Genomic DNA, 18738 nt, shown 5'->3' with positions numbered 1-18738 from the left:
ATATAAATAGAAACATGTAAATAAAAAAAGGTATAAATAGAAATATGTAAATAAAAATAAATAAATATACATACATACATACATAAATTCTTACTGGAAACATTCAATTCATTGGTCATAAAATGTTTACAGTAAAAGCCTATATAAGACACCTTTAAACATTGTTTTGGACAATAATGGACCCTGAAATCAAAAAGGTGAACCACTGAGAAAAAAAAATAAAAAATCAACACCTTCTGTGCTTGGGCCTTAGTACCATATATTAAATTAATTTATTTTTTTAATTTTATTTTAATTTCAATAATAATTGAATACCATCGAAAGATTGTTCAAATCAACGGACAGTGTGACTACAATATTATTTGAATAATTACATAATAGATAGGTAGATAGAGCTGTAAATCCCATTTCCAGTGCTAAAACACGTCAGGTTGTTTATGGAAATCCAGTTTGCAGCAATAGCCTCGGCCTCCTCTCACTGCTGTGTTTCTTTAATGGATGTATATCTGAGTGAGTTTACTCCCTGGAGAGCCGACACAGTACACATCCACTTATCAGGACTATTACTGAGGACACACTCACACACGCCGAGCGTTTAACTCCTTATCTCTGTCACACTCATCTTCAATCACCGTCAGCGGCTCGAGATGCGTCTGCGTTCCGCTCCGGTCTTTCATGAGTCCCGGGTCAGCGCTGCGCTTTCAATGCAGGGTCAAACGGCCCGTGTCTGGGCTTCTGGTGAGTTACGATCCTTGACCTATTCCAGATCGGTTCAAATACATGTGTCTATCCGATTCCCTCTCTCGGAAAGCAGAGCTGTTAGGATTATGTCTGTAATGGAATTAATGCTAATCTCTGTCACTCCTGTGATGGGATAATCCTACATTAAGGGAGCCACCTTTAAGAGCATTTCACACCATTTTCATTGGCAGTATCCAGATTAAACCGAGCTCGTCTTCAGCAGGTCAAGGGGCTGGTGTCATTGCACGGTCGTCCCGGTAACCTTCCATTTGTCAGCCACATCATTGATTATCAATATTTCATTACAGCGCACAGATATTAGCCTGACCTCCTCTGAACCATCCAACACTTTCTCCAGGGTCAAAAGAGACGGAGTGAGAGACACAGATACGATTTTGGTTCTATATTATGCTCTTTTGGTTGCGACAAAGCAATACAAATTCTTACTGAATGAGAAAAACAAGTTTAAAGAGAAGCGGAAATCACACGCACACAAGTACAGTATGTGATTTTTTTCTCATAAACAATAGGAGAGTGTTAAACTTAAGATCAACTAAGTGTACTCAACTGCGCTATTTTGGGTCACCATGAATATGAACTAAAATGCTCTTTTAACATGCTATCTCTGTGTTTAAAAAATGTATTTAGTTACACTTGAGTAGTGAATCAAAGATGGGTTCAAGTGTACTACAAGTGGTAACTAAATACATTAAAATTTAGTTAGTATACATTTTTTTTTAATTTACAGTCTAGTTGCATTCATATGCAATATAGTTGTATTGCACATGAATGCAACGACTGTAAATTGAATCTTTAAAAACCATATTTATGCAATCTAGGTGCATTAATGACAGTATATACTGTATATATATATATATATATATATATATATATATATATATATATATATATTATATATATATATATATATCCATTTATCCTTCAGGTAACTGTAGCCTGACAGAAAACATCATCTTTCAACACCTGAAAACCACAGGGACTCTGACAAAATAATCAAAATGTGTATAAACCGAAATGCTGTGCTAGTTTCATATTTCTTACAGTCTATGTCTTCTCACATTATAAAATAATTTCAACTGAAATCAATATTTCATTTATTTATTTTTTGCTAAGCAGTAGCATAATAAGCCAGAAAATGTACAGTCCACCGGTCGGTCAATACGGCAAAATCTCCTTCAGGTTTGGATCCTGATCACCCTGGCGGGGTTTATTTCGCAATAATGACCATCTGACTGTACATTATCTCTTATTGCTTAGATTATTCTGAATTGTAATAAATATAAAGCAGTTAGAGACCTCCCTGACCGCTACCACCTCTATATGCAGGGTATTTTAAGCAGGACGCACACGGCCAGTGCTGGCCCACCTCTCAACGGGCTCTTTTACAGTCTTGAGCAAACAATTATTATGCCAGCCTCTAATTAAAGCGTAGAATCAGTGGTATGTCCAGCCTTGAAGTCCAAATGACCAAATGCAGTTCATCTCACCCCCCTCCACAGCAACTCGTTACCCAGGCCGCTTCGCGGGAGCAGCCGGAGTCGGGACTGATCAAAAGCGGGCGAGAGGGTGTTGGCGAGGGCGGAGAGATGCCCGGGAGGGGGCGGGCGCGGGGGATAACAGGCCGGGCGGGAGAGCGCTGACGCCCCACGGTTCCTGACCACGGTGGGTCTCTGATGGTCGCAGTCAGGGCTGTCGGTAGGGGTGACCGAAACTGCGGGCTCCAGCTCCATATCTGCAGCCTCCATCAAAGAACGAGACGGCCCTGCTGAGAGAGGCCGGAATAACAAGCTTCAATGTGATTACACTGATGAGATAGGAGGAAACAAACTCACAGAGGACAGTGAGCTGACATGTGACAAGAGTTGCGACAGGAAGTGATGTCATAAGCCAGTGGACTACAGCAGGAAACTTTACACTTAAAGGGACAGTTCACAGAAAACTGGAAGTTCTGTCATTATGTTGCAAACTGGTGTGACTTGCATTCTTCCTTAAGCAGAATATTATACTTAAATGATGACTGAATTTACATTTTTATGGACAGCATGCTGGAAATTACAAAAAAAAAAAAAAACTTCAGATCATAAAAAATAAATGGAAAACTTACAGCAATACATTACTGTTCAAAAGTTTGGGGTCAGGAAGGTTTTTCTTTTGAAAGAAATTAAATTAAATGAATCAAAAGTGACTAACAATGTCACAAAAGAAATGAATGAATCACAAATATTTTTTTTTCTTGATCAAAGAATCCTGAAAAAAATAATAATAATTAAGAACTGGAATAATGGCTGCTGAAAATTCAGCTTTGCATCACAGGAATAAATTACATTTGACCAAATATAAATACAAAGAAAACAGTTTTTTAAAATTGTAATAATATTTAGCAATATTACTGTTTTCTTACTGTATTTTTTAATAAATGCAGCACTAGTGAGCAGAAGAGACTTCTTTCACATTTCAATGATAGTGTATATTTATAATGAAAGTCTATAATGCAAAAGAGCCGGAAAGTTTAAAAGAACTTGAAGTTTTGCTAAATATTTGTTAAATTTGAAAAATTATTTAAACAAAAAATAAATAGTTGTTATACATTATTGCATTTGATTTTATAATTTAGCACTTTTATCCAAAGTGACTTTCAAACGAGGAGTACAACTACGAAAGCAAATGAAAATCTTAATATGTATATATTGTATATTATATTATAATGTGTACATATATATAAAATCATATTCACATGAACTACAAAGGTCCAACAAGAGGCAAAATTGTGGCATAGGGTAAACTGGAAAATAAATCATTTTGAAAGTGAGGTTTACTTTATAACAAGCATTCAAATATTTAGAAATATGAATATATAACTGTAAAATAAATTCAAATGTGTAGTTTTGTTCATGTCAGGGATGAGATGCATTTATTGTCTGAGGTGATTGACAATAGGCCATACATTGTCCACAGGCATTAAGTTGAAGAAGAAAAAAAAAAAACATCTTTCTCTAAATTTATTTTCAGTAATCAGGACAAAAAATGCATTAAACAGAAACCATCAAGTCTTAACTAAAAGCTCTTAAAGTAGTAGAGAGTGATTCCAATTTTGTAATAAAACAGAATAATCCAAATGCACAAAGTCTTTTACAGTAAGTTTGTCCAGTATTTGAGAGCGAGTCGAGATGGACTGCAGCTGTAGGTGAAGCCACAGTGGGAGGATGAGGAGGATGATCCAGGGCGACGACTCCTCCGAGACGACCGTGATCCAGGGATGCCGCTCGGGCTCCAGGTACACGGCCTTTGCGGTCCCTTCAGCAGCTGTAATGAGTTTAATCGGGTTCCTAAGCCGCCCGGTCGGGCCAATCAGAGCGGCCCCAGACGCCCCGCTGCAGATCCGGCCCGACCCCCCAGAGTCCTGCGGCCCACCACCTGAGAGATGCACAATTTGGGCTCTTTTAGCGTATCAACCGCTTTACGGAGTCTCTCACACTCCTCTGCCCATGTTTCTTCATCTCTCCATTGTTGTTGTGTCTCTGATCGCTGGCCTGGTTTTCACTCCCTCCTCCTTTTCCGAGTGACGACAATTCGTCCAAGACCTCTGCGCTACTTTTCACCCTCCATAAGACCCATTTCTAAATATGAGCTTATATAATTGCTCCTCAAACATGGTTATGTAACATACAACAATGTAGATATGCAAAAACTCCCCAGCAGAAATGAGACGAGGGCAGAGTCAGCTAACCAACGAGAGCCTCAACAAATCACATTTCTTTTCTGCTAAAACGCCTCTGACTCACACACTTAGCACAGTCATCATCAAACCGGCCAGCCTCATCCATATTTCACGTTTACTTGTACTTTCAAGTACTTTTGCACAACGCTTTGATCACTAAAGGCAAAAGTCACCATATCCATGCGAGCAGTTTAAGGTGGGCTCAGAGAAAAATTCCAACCTCAAAATTAAAGTCTTGTCTCGATTAAATGGCACGTCCATCTCGCGCATAACCTTGTGTTATAACGTTTCATGTTATGTAGGACTAGAACACCATGGGAGCTTGGGGGAAAGAAAAAAAAAAGAAAAAAGAGTTTAATGCTTCTCTTATGCTTATATATTAGTTGCGATTAAATGGCACGTCCATCTCGCGCATAACCTTGTGTTATAACGTTTCATGTTATGTAGGACTAGAACACCATGGGAGCTTGGGGGAAAGAAAAAAAAAAAGAAAAAAGAGTTTAATGCTTCTCTTATGCTTATATATTAGTTGTATATATATATATATATATATATATATATATATATAGACTATACATATATAGACAACTAAAACATGTATGAATGTCACAGTTTTTCTTCCTCTATGCTCTTTTTTGTCTCTGTTCTCACTGTGGCTGCATTTATTTGATTCAAATTGCTGTAAAAATAGTAATATTGTGAAAAATTTAAAATAGCTATTTTATATTTGAATATATTTTAAAATGTAATTTATTCCTGTGATCAAAGCTGAATTTTCAGCATCAAGTCTTCAGATTCACATGATCATTCAAAAATCGTTCTAATATGCTGATTTACATATTAGAGACACATTTCTTATTATTATCAATGCTGAAAGCAGTTGTGCTGCTTCGTATGTTAATGGAAACTGATACTTCTTTTCAGGATTATTTGATGAATAGAAAGTTCTAAAGAACTGCATTTATTTGAAATATATATTTTTTGTAACATTTTAAATGTTTTTACTGTCACTGAACAATTTAATGCATCCTTGCCGAATAAAAGTATTAATTCTTTCAAAAACAAAAGCTTTCAAAATTAATCCCATTGACTGGTTTGATATTTTGTTATATAATAAAATAGAAAAACCATTATAGACAAATATCTTTCACACAATAAACCTACTTAATTTCTTAATAGAGAATCTGATTTAAAAAATATATTTAAAAAAAATTGTTTTATTACATAAATGCTTATTGGCAACAAAGTCCAAACTGCACTTTAAAACTCCATAAAGATTACATAAAATATACAATATAGAATATGTAGAATATATGCTGTACTGTGAAACTAATTATGGTAATTGTTTGTAAACTTGTAAATTACAGTGTGCATGTAGTCCTGAACTAACCACAGAAAGCAGAACGTAACAAAATATATAGCGTTCGCATGCATAAATGCAAACTTTAACTCGTACGTGCCAAGAGTGCTAAATTGTGTTATTATAAGTAACATAAGCTGTTATATATCTAAAAACACAGAAGTGACGGGATGTAAGCATGACATAAAGATATACTGACAAAACCCATGTGATGCAACCGAAAGGAGAATGGGGGAAAATAACAAGAGATAGAGAAGTTTAGGGTTTTTGTCAGTGTTTAAGTGAGTGTGCTTGACCTTCTGTCTGTTTGGAAGATCTGCTACATGTTATTGACTCCCATTTTCCCCATCCAGCAGCCCTCGAAACCCCGAGACCTGCTTGTACCCTGTTAGTGCCTCTTCCAATACTTTAGATCAGGTGTAATTTAAGGTCGACATCTTTTGCTGCTCCTCCCAGAGCAAATCGAGCCGCTTTCTCACATTTCAGTGGGAGAAACACTTGCGGGTTTCAAAGTTGGTTTTTCTGAGCTTCAGATCTTAATGAGAGCAGAAAGGTCGACGAGAGCTCGCCTTGTACCCGTCCTGTCACTCGGTCAAAGCATTATCAGGAATTCATACAAACATATGGCATTTATGTATTAACACGTGCCCGATTTATTCTTGGCCACTTCCAGGGCAATAATCATTGTGAAGCTGTTCAACAAATCCTGTGTGTAGGCTTTCTGAAATGAGAGAGAGAGAGAGAGAGAGAGACAGAGACAGAGACAGAGGGATCCTTTCAATTCACAGCTAAAGAGTGCCACCCTGTGGACAGTGCTGTTGACATCCTCTGTTTGTTTTAAATGAATCAGATGGCATGTTAGTTCTTTTTCTTTGTTTGTTTTGCTTCAGCTCTTAATGAACATTTAAAATGATGAAAGATTACCACATGGACTGAGTGTTATCAGAGTTTCATCAGCCATTAGACTGTCTGCAAAACAATCTTCAGATGCTGAAAAATGTTGAATTATTCCTTTAAAAAAAAAAAGGAATAAGTTTAAGAATGGTGCATTTTTTCTTGTTAAATGTATTCATTATCAAGGTTATATTATTCTAGTAATTTTTTTTAACTATGTACGACTATGCAAATATGTATATTATGATGTTGGTGATGATAATTATTACTAATTATTTATTAAGCTGCAAAAAACTAATAAGATTATAATATAATATTTGTATGTATTATTATTATTATTATTATTACAAATAATACTCTGCAATAGAAATTATTATTATGGCATATCAAATAATAATAATAATAAATGATTGTATAACGCTATTATTATTATTATTGTTATGTATAAATTATGATGGTATATCAAGTAAAGGATTTTAATTATTTTGTAACTATAAACTTGATGAAATTATAAATTTTCACAAACTTCAAATTTTTCTGTCTATTTTGCCTAGAACTGATGCATTATTATTATTATTATTATTACTCTGCACTGCAGAAATTATATGGCATATCAAATAAAGGAATTTAATTATTTTTATAATAATAATCTAAAGAGTTTGTTTATTTTTTCTATAACTAATGATAATAATAATAATACACCAAAACAAGATAATAAGTGAAGCATGATGCGTGATGACTGAAATAATAGCTAATAAAAAAAGACCAGATGATATTCATATTATTATAATATATATTCTTATATTTGTTTACTTCATATTGGATACATCTGTTATTGCTCTTCTCAAATGCTGAATAAAAATTTGTGATTTTGTGAAACAAATATGCGAGTTGGACAAATGTTTAAAAACTATTGAACTGATTTTGTTTATATGTGCTTTTGTTTTAAGTTTATGTGTGCACCGCAGCACACTTTTCAATTGTTTTCTCTCCAGGTTCGTTCGGTGTTTTTCTCCTCGGAGCAGCCCTCGGGACGACCGGTTTGAGAAGAGCAGCGTCTGAAGTCACATGCTGGCTTGAGAAAAAGCTTGTTTGGGTCAAATCTAAAGTGTCTGAGCGAAACACACCGCACCTAAAGATCACCTGCCTGCCTTTCTCAAGTTAAAAAGTCCAAAATGAAAGCAACAGCAGACCTGTTTAAATTAGCCTTTCCCCCTCGTGGCCTCAAATCAAATAAAACACAACAGTTGGAGTCCAAACAAGTTAAAAGAACGTCCTTGTGGGTTTTATCCACTAAAGCAATAGTAACAAGAACAACCTTCTCAAAGGCTAAAATGTCCCAGTGGTCCAACACTCAATAAAGATTTGGCTACTTAAGAAGGTCGAAACAGCAAGCCATTTAAGGGCTTGACATGGACCCAGCTAGCATGCTGCTTTTACCATCACTCATACCGAGGTAATGCAATTCCTCGCCAGTGTTCTGCACCTCTGATACATTTAGGCTAATGCCTGATGCAAATGACACGGGGACAGATAGAAATAGAAATAGATCTTCATCACCTGTATTCTCTCGCTCCGAGTGTCCTGCATCCCTAGATGCCCTGTTATTCACTTTCACTCACACACACACACACACACACATATTGGATTGTTGAACAAAAGGTTGAGAGGAGATAGTAAGACTTGGACGGACATGAGCTCGGACCTCTTAGCTTCTACTTTTAGGAGCTAAGAGGTCCTTTCCTACTTAAAATTGTTTCAGTCACCATTTTTGCAATTATGTTTGAACAAACTGCGCTGAAAACAGTGACTTATAATTGTCTTAATAGTGAAACTTAATAGTGAAAAATTCACACAGCAATCGCTAACAAATTTCACAAATAATTGGAAAAAACGGCAATTAAATGTAAAAGATGGAAATAATATTCAGTAAAACTCCAATAATATGTTTTATTTAAAACCAGGGTTGTTTTAGTATCATTAAGATGCTATTATAGTTTTTATTAGTGTTTTGAATAGTTTTTTATCTTCATATTTTCTGTTTTCATTTTAATTTGAGTTAAAGTTTTAGCAATTTTGTTTTGTGTTTGTCATTTTTATATACAGTTTTGACTCCAGAAATGAAAAACATTCCCTTGGTAACTAGCTGAAACAAAACTATTTAATTTCAAGTAACAAAAATTGTTTTATGGTTTTAGTTTTAGTTAACTAATCACCCTGTATACAACTTCGAAAATTCATTTTTTTACAGCGTAGTACCGCAAAAAAAATCGGACTTATTTTTAAGTCAACATAAAAAAATCTAAATAGACACTATTTACTTTCTGAATACACATTGATTGTGAATGATTCATCAGTTCACAGCCTTTAAAAGAAAAAGAAAAAAAGTTTTTGTGATTTTTTTATCACTGACGTGAACTCCCATCAGACGATGCTGCTAATCTAAACTTTTTCTAAATCCAATCCAATCAAAAATCAAGATACTCCCCATTTGATTTATCTCTCATAACATATCTAGTTCTACTCTTGAAATATGCCACATTTGACTTTCATGTTTTATCCTGACTTATTTCTCCACCAGAATTTTTTTGAACAAAATTCATTTAAACTTCCACATGACTGCTTTCACACTTTATTGGACAATTAGTTAATTAAAAGTTATTTCATGCCAATAATGAATCATTACACATTAATTTTTAATTCATAGGGCTGTGGGGGTAAAAAAACACTGTCTGGGACCCGATGACTGTCAGCTCTGAGAATAATCACATATCAGTCTGGAGTTCAGAGCGACGGGGCCATTTCACATTCTGACTCTAATTAAAGATGAAACGAGGAGAAGAAATGTTCAACTCGCCCCTCAATCAACATCTGACAGACACCGACCTCACCTCAAGATTTTAAAATTAATTTATCTCTGTGATGCGCAGCTGTATTTTCAGCATCATTACTCCGGTCTTAAGTGTCACATAATCCTTCAGAAATCATTCTAATATGCTGATTTGCTGCTCAAGAATCATTATTATCAATGTTGAAAACAGTTGTGCTTCTTATGTAACTTAATGTAATAATTTTTACCAAAATAGTGTTTTTTCAGGATTCTCTGATGAATAGAAAGTTAAAAGAACAGCATTTATTTGAAATAGAAATCTTTTGTAACATTATAAAAGCCTTTCCTGTCACTTTTGATCAATTTAATGCATTCTTAAATCTCTTACAGGTCTCAAATTTTTTGAATGGTAAACGTGAAAAGATATTGGTTCAATATCTAATGCAACGGCATTCAGACATTTTTAAGTCTGACTTAAGTGTCAATCCTTTTTGGGGATCCCGAACCTTCACATTAGGGATGCAACGATTACCGGTTTGACGATAAATCATGATAAAATCCCCGACGGTATTACCGTTTCATCTTTTAATTATCATTAAAATCGTATTCGATTACCGTGATTTGAACAACTCGCGAAAAATAAATACTGTCCAGCATCAAGCACAGTTTTAAGTAACAGTTGTGCGCACAGCACGCAGAATAGTTTAGTTTTGAGAGAAAACAGGGCGGAAAAGCTGGGAGGTTTTAAAAGAGTGCTAAGGGAATTATACAATTGAATATATGAATTAATTAATTATATGAATGTACCTCTGAAGATTCTTACTGTCTTCAGAAAAGAATCGATGGCATTTTGTTTTCATCTTCGCTCCATGTAATACCTAAAGGAAGTGTTCTTAATCGCAATACTGCTTTGTCCACGGAGGTTACCGGAAACAGCTTTTCCATAAGCGCCACCTGCTGTCAGCGAGTGGATTTACAGAGACCTATATTTACATTCTGCCTGTGTGCAGTTTCTGTAAAAAACGGACCGAATTTGCACGCCCTGCTCTAAATTTTGACCGGTTGATGAAAAACAAGCTTATGTGGATTCTACACATTTAAACAATTCAGATAAGTTATCTAGAATTATTTATGGAGCATATAAAATGCACATAATCATTTATTAATCGATTATCATTTTGACTTATATCTTTTCTTTATTTAAAGGCTGAAATGTGAGGTTTACCTTTTTATGTAACTTTTTCAAAGCTTTATTTGAACATTTACATTAGATATTTGAACCTGCTATTAAACTGTTGTCAGTCAAGTTGTTATTTAAAATCCGAACATCATTGGTAATGTTATTGTTTTAGTGATTATGCAAACAAAAAGTCATTTTATTTGTTGTTTGTTGATTTTTAAATATAAAACTTGGTGAAGTGATTTATGTGTCTGTACTTTTTTAACATCTCCAGCACATTTTAACAATACCGTGATAATACCGATAACCGTGATAATTTTGGTCACTATAATCGTGATAAGAAATTTTCATACCGTTACATCCCTACATTCATTCCTTCTTCCATTTCTCAAAGACTCTTATATAACCAGAGCAGCGTCTCTGCGCTCTCATGTTCTACTTATTCAAATGCATCCCAGCGACTAAATTTCCCTTTGTTTGAATTCTCCTCCAAAAGCGCAGAACAAAGAGACAATTATTTTGTTCTTGTAGTGCCAGCCTCAACTTTTCCAGCAGTCTTTTTGAAGTCGCCCCGCAGACGTTTTTATTTTGTTTGTTTGGCGCTCTGACTGACAAGCTTTGTTTGCTGTTTGTCGACTCTGCATTCGAGGCTGTAGCGCCACGATTACAAGCTTACATCAAAGTTCCTCTCTTCCCCGGCATCCCTGCCCTGCCGGATCCCAGCGGAGCTGTCTGCGCTGACAGCCGCTACGCCTTACATGCGACAGGGCGCGCACGTGTGCGCTAAAGAGCGAGAAGTGGGTGCTTCAGGCTGAGGACTCTACAGGTTTTGCTTCATGGCCTTAAGCACTGAGGTTGTTCTCTTTGTTGCGACTGCCATGCGGAAGGAGATAAAGTTGACGCGAGGCTTCCAGGCCGACACGTTAATCTGGTCATCCCCCAATCCTCTCGTTCCCACAGCCCCGCTTCAAGTCATGTCGCTAAATCCCCCATATCTCTCTCCCAGGCCCGCGGCTCTTGTGTTCCAACAATGGCCTCTTAGCGGGCCTTGGACTGACGCCCGACTGTCTCTCTCTCTCTCTCACCCGGACTCCTTTTCCCTTTGTGACAGCGTGTGTGCGCCGCTTCTGCATTCGCTGACTTGGTGGGCTCCTAATTTGTTTCTTGAATGTGTATTTTGATGGAACAAAGTGGGCCGAGAACACAAGACGCAGAGCTGCAACAGAGAGCGAGACGGAGCCCCTAAAACACAGAGAGCTGGTGCGCCGTTAAGATTTCTGAAAAATACATCCAATAGCGCAACAGCCAGCTCAGATATCAAATTATTAATGCGACTAAAAACTTGCAAAGCACCTCTTCAACTCCGCTGCGCCTGACTGCGGCTCTGTGTTGTCAGCCGAACGCTTTTCTCTCTTTCGGAGTTGTAAAAAAGAGGTAAGAGAAGACAAAAGGGGCATCAGAGCGGCGTCTGCGATGCAGAGGGACAGTCGGGGGAATTCGGCGCCGTCACCATCTCTCCGTCAGTAGAGCTCCTCAAATCTCATTTGAATGCTAATTATTTTGGTCAGTTTATAAACTATAGATCAACCCCAAAAGTCTCGGTGGATCTTCTATAGATTCTGTCGTGCCCGTCTGGATCCTGAAATATCGTCCTGGGAGGACGCGAATCACCTTGCTTTCTAACATGTCCCCCGTCTCGGCTTCTTTCATTATACAACACATGACCTATCAGATATTCTTGCTTCTGCTGGCACTCCGGCCTTGTTGCCAGCCATCAGTAAGTGAAAAAAGGCACAAAGCTCGTTTTATCTCGCCTCAGCTGCCGTTCACAGCTCTGTTTTCCTCTCTCCGTCACTTGCTCTCTTTCTGTGCTTTTCCCCCACGGAGCGGGGCCGATGTCTTAAGAACTCGCAGTCCTTCTCATTTTTATTGAGGTTTTTTTGCCTTCTTTTCCCCTCGAATGAAAACACTGCATGAAGCTGTACAAAAGGAGCTGTGTTGGAGACACACAAAGACTACACCGAGAGTGAGCGACACGACAGAATCACATCGCTCCCATTATACTCAAGAAAAACTGTTGCATTGTGTCGCATTGTGTCACGTCACTCGATTGTGGTGTATGTGAAATAAAGAATCAGAATATTGACTGTTTAAACTTTAATATATTCAGACTATTTATTTAACGTACGCTGCAAGCAAGCAACACAACATGACTTTCGCACAAAAACATGCTTCGTTTGGTATCGCAGACCATCAGGGGTTAAAAAATAACTAACTAATAAATTGTTTTTAGCACCATATTTTAAATGTGTTAGAAAACATCTATTTCTATTGATCATCCAGAAAGACCATTTCACTGTAAACAGATACATACTGTGTGGCACATCCTGTTTTGTTTTATTTAACGTACGCTGCAAGCAAGCAACACAACATGACTTTCGCACAAAAACATGCTTCGTTTGGTATCGCATACCATCAGGGGTTAAAAAATAACTAACTAATAAATAGTTTTAGCACCATATTTTAAATGTGTTAGAAAACATCTATTTCTATTGATCATCCAGAAAGACCATTTCACTGTAAACAGATACATACTGTGTGGCACATCCTGTTTTGTTTATATTTTCAACACATTTCACCTGATGCAACCAATACAATCAAGTCATTCTCAAATCTTCATCATCCAGCCAGACCTTGATGACAAATTTAAATCAGCAACATATCAACAATATCCAGTTTGCAAGGCATTTAAGCACATGCACTCTATGTCATCAAAAAAACTAAAACAGTTTGATCAACTGGCCTACAATTTTCTCACATAGCACAAGCCATATTATGCATACTATTTCTGCTCTCAGTATAGGTCATATGCAAATTTTCTGTATGCATACATTAGAACATCCAGAAAACGTACTAAAATTGACAAAACATGCAACATTTAGGTACCTTTTACATGACAACGTTTTCAGCCAAAAACGGGAAACTTTTTATGCGTTTTGCCTGTTCGTTTACATGACAACAGCGTTTTGGGGACTGAAAACGCATTTTTGAAAACAGGTTTCAAAGTGCAAGTTTTTGAAAACGCCACCGTTGTCGTTTCCGTGTAAACACCCAATACGGGAATCTTTAAAAACGGTGACGTCATGCAGGTGCATAGTACGTGTTAGGTATGTAGACATGCGCAGTGCGTGTTGATTTTAAAGGCAAGCACAAACAAACATACACAACAATGGCGGAGTACATGGTACTGTTGTTGCTGTTTAAGAGTTTGCTAACGCTTCTTCAGCAAAGTGTGGATTTACTTCACCAATATAACAACCTACAGCGGATACACACAGCAACATGTACTGTTTACCTAAAAAGTAGTATAGCTTAGGTAGTGAATACTACACAGTATGCAGTTTGGTAGTATTGCATTAGGAAACATTGGCCAAATCAGGAATAGCATACTAACATTGTGCAGTATACAGTACGCAGTATGCAGATTTTATACAGGTAATACCCTGCTGACACTAAATTTTCAGCAGAGTGCACGCTAAATTAATTACTGTATCCTACAATGCAATATGCTGGTAATTGTAAAATTTTAAAGGATTAAAAATGCAAATAAAAGCGATTCATCAGAATTACTGTTGACATTCGCAACAAGACAATGAAATCCAAAAGTTTATTAAGTAGCTAAACAGCATTGGCGCAGCTGTTAACTGTATAGCATTTGTAATCTGTGACCTTTAAATTTTCTTTAAGAGCCTGATAATTTTTTTTTCATCAGTTGTTTACCACCCTGTTTACAAAAGTATTCCAAATCAACTCCCATTGTTCATCTCCTCAAAGGGATTCACGGCTTCCCAGAAGAAACGTGTCAAGATGCCGTTCATTCAGCAGGATAAAAGTGCAACCTTTCGGCGCGCGCTGCACGGAGAGCGAAATCGAGGGTCTGCAGCCCCGGCCGTGGTCTGGAGAGACTTTCCGGCGGTCTCCCGACAGTGTTATCGCACTCTGCTGCTGCTACAGGCAGCCGGCGCACAACAAAAAGTCATTCTATAGTTATTGTTTGCCCTAATTGTTCTCAAGACTTGAGATAAGTACACTACGTGACGGAGAATTTCAGAGAGGACCCCCACCTCCCTCGTGCATGGGGAGCGCATGGCGCGGGCACTCAAAAGCACTTGACTTCCTGCCATCTGAATTAGCAGCTTCCTTTCTTATTTGTTTTGATGGACAAATCACAAGGCTTTCATTCTTGCATACTTAAAGATGACACCACAAACTGGCAGCCTGCGCTATTGTTCTAGCGAGCGTTTATTCAACGCTCCCTTGCATTCATGCGACTCAAAGGAAGGGCCGCTCCCAATTTAAAGGCGTTTATTAAAATTCAGACTAGCCATTACACGGCAGAGCGCGGGGAGAAAGCACGCGAAAAAAACGAACAAGCTGGTTAATCAAAAGTTAATTGTACAATTTTCATGTAGATGAGCGCGGCATATACATGACTCCCTGCTCTGCGATTATTGAAATAAATAAACGAGGCTTCTAGAAATGTGGTGGGACTTTGCGGCTGGTAAACAATCAGGCCGAGTTTAATTTGTGGTAAACAAAGTGATTATCCACCGGGGGTACGGAAGGAGAGGCTAAGGTTAAATGAAATTTGCAAATGTACAGATACAAGGCGTTTTGTGTTGGAGTCGAGCAATTATAGAAGCAGTTTAATGAAGCAAGGTCTGGCGTCGGGGGAGCCGTTCCGACTTCAGACGACCTACAAGCAGTCACACACTTCTGAGGAGCACATTAGAGAGCCAGAACTTCACAGAGAGAGGAGGAAAAGACGCATATGCACGCGTGCATGAATGCTAGGGATCTGCAGATGTTAAAAACCAACTAATCACGTGGATCGTCTGAATGACTAGTCACCTGTATAATTATGCACATTTTGAGCATTGTACCCGACACAGATCAAGTGCGTAAACACAAAGTGTGTGATTTTTATTTCAATAATGTCACAGAATCTAACAATAAGTTACATGCTGAAGCAAAACACTGTCGACTAGTTACCAAACCTCTACAACAAGTTGCTTCTCTAAAACAGAGATGTCCAAACCAGGGCCCTTGATGACCTATGATTTGGCCCAGCATTGCAGTATCGCAAGTGGGGGGGAAGCATGTCATGGCATTTTGTTTTAACTTTTTTTGCATTAGCCTAAAATGTGAAAGACAAAAATGTATTTGATTTAAACTATTTTTAAAAGAATATTACAATTTTTCCTTAATTATTAAAAAAAAAATACCTGGTCATTTTAATATAATATAGTTGGACATAATGCAACATTACTTTTGACCCACGGCCCTCAATCGAGTTAGATTTTTGGCCCTTCAAACTGAAAAGTTTGCTCTTAAATGAAAACCATTGGTCATTTACCAAATGCTTTTATCCATTGCATTCTAGGTACACATTTGATCAGTTCTTGCTTTCGCTAGGAAATAAACCCATGACCTTTGCATTGCTAGTACCATGATGCACAGCTTGAGCTATAGGAAGGATAAATACAACAACACAGATTAAAACTAGATAAAGTCAATATTTATCCAGACTCATCTCTAAAGCACGCTCTCATGTTGAATATGGCATATTGTGCTTTTCTACATACTGTCATGCTCCAAAGAGGACAAAAAGTATCAGCAAAACTTGTGCTGATTCATGCAAAACTTTGCATTAATTCATGCACTATATTTCCAAGTCCTCAAAAGCCAAAAAACAGGCTTCAGAGAGGATGCAGAATGTAGCACAGAAATCATTTGAACTACTTTAACTGTATTTTGTGGTTCTGTTTGTCCTTTTTTGGAGCTCAACGGCCCTACTTCTCTTTCACATTGGAAAATAATAGCAAAGTAAACTCCTTCTGTGTTCAACAAAATGTGTTCAAGAAAATATAAGGGTTTGGAACGACATGAAGAAGAGTAAAAAATGGTGACAGAAGTTCATTTTGGTCTGCACAGTTTGGTCCAAAAATCATAGTGAAATTGATTAGTGATATGACAAATAGAGAGTATTGAAAGCATGCATTCGCTTTTATTTGCATATTTTCCATTTTAATTTTAGTTAAAATTTTTGTAATTTTGTTATGTGTTTTTGTCATTTTTATTTATCATGACTGTATTATATTGTTTTGGTACATCAAGTTCAATTAAATGAAAACCAGAAATGTTGCCTTCTGTTTTTTTTTTTGTTTTTTTTTTGTTAACATTTATTGCATTTCAAGTAACACAAATCTTTTCATGATTTTAATTAACTATAATAACCCTAGGTTTTAACATACACATCTGTCATTTGTATTGCATAAATAAATACAGAATGATTACATTACTTTCTTACAATAAAGTCATGCAAATTGCATGCATTGTATTGATTTAAAATGTTGTTTGTTGATTGTTTTGTCTCAAATGGGAATAAAGGGTTTTGCATGAGCCAACTAGTTCAATATCCTAACATTTTTGAGAGTACAAATTATAACAAGCTTGTCAGGAAACACCACTGCGTGCACCTAGACACAATATATATATGCATAATCACACACACATGAACAATGAATCCTTTGTTCATTCCAGGCGTAAACTCCAGACTACCTGGCTCTGTTAGCAAATTAAATCGGCTCTCATCTGAAGAGACGGCTTCATTTGTTTTTAACTGCATTTGAACACAGTGAGTGTGAAGCGCGGTCCCATACGTGAGGCGTGCTGGCAGAGATCGGCCCCTAATGCCCAGCTCTATTAGGGCACAGGCTCTCTGCTGGGCTTTTGGTGGAAACGAATCCCCATTTTCATTCTAACCTCCTGTAGTTTCTTATTCTTTTGTATGAAATTAGAATTTATTAAAGCACGTTGGACAAAGGCATGCTGAGAAAAGTAAAGAGCCAAAGTTGGTATATCTTTAGCCGGATTGGAAGTGAAGAGCACACAGCCCTGGAGGGACCCAAGCCGGCCCTCAATCGAGTTAGATTTTTGGCCCTTCAAACTGAAAAGTTTGCTCTTAAATGAAAACCATTGGTCATTTACCAAATGCTTTTATCCATTGCATTCTAGGTACACATTTGATCAGTTCTTGCTTTCGCTAGGAAATAAACCCATGACCTTTGCATTGCTAGTACCATGATGCACAGCTTGAGCTATAGGAAGGATAAATACAACAACACAGATTAAAACTAGATAAAGTCAATATTTATCCAGACTCATCTATAAAGCACGCTCTCATGTTGAATATGGCATATTGTGCTTTTCTACATACTGTCATGCTCCAAAGAGGACAAAAACTCAGCAAAACTTGTGCTGATTCATGCAAAACTTTGCATTAATTCATGCACTATATTTCCAAGTCCTCAAAAGCCAAAAAACAGGCTTCAGAGAGGATGCAGAATGTAGCACAGAAATCATATGAACTACTTTAACTGTATTTTGTGGTTCTGTTTGTCCTTTTTTGGAGCTCAACGGCCCTACTTCTCTTTCACATTGGAAAATAATAGCAAAGTAAACTCCTTCTGTGTTCAACAAAATGTGTTCAAGAAAATATAAGGGTTTGGAACGACATGAAGAAGAGTAAAAAATGGTGACAGAAGTTCATTTTGGTCTGCACAGTTTGGTCCAAAAATCATAGTGAAATTGATTAGTGATATGACAAATAGAGAGTATTGAAAGCATGCATTCGCTTTTATTTGCATATTTTCCATTTTAATTTTAGTTAAAATTTTTGTAATTTTGTTATGTGTTTTTGTCATTTTTATTTATCATGACTGTATTATATTGTTTTGGTACATCAAGTTCAATTAAATGAAAACCAGAAATGTTGCCTTCTGTTTTTTTTTTTGTTTTTTTTTTGTTAACATTTATTGCATTTCAAGTAACACAAATCTTTTCATGATTTTAATTAACTATAATAACCCTAGGTTTTAACATACACATCTGTCATTTGTATTGCATAAATAAATACAGAATGATTACATTAC

Source organism: Sinocyclocheilus grahami, unplaced genomic scaffold (assembly GCF_001515645.1).
Source record: "Sinocyclocheilus grahami isolate Dianchi unplaced genomic scaffold, SAMN03320097.WGS_v1.1 scaffold41.1, whole genome shotgun sequence".
Lineage (NCBI taxonomy): Eukaryota > Metazoa > Chordata > Actinopteri > Cypriniformes > Cyprinidae > Sinocyclocheilus > Sinocyclocheilus grahami.
Note: the sequence above shows the minus strand (reverse complement) of the source record.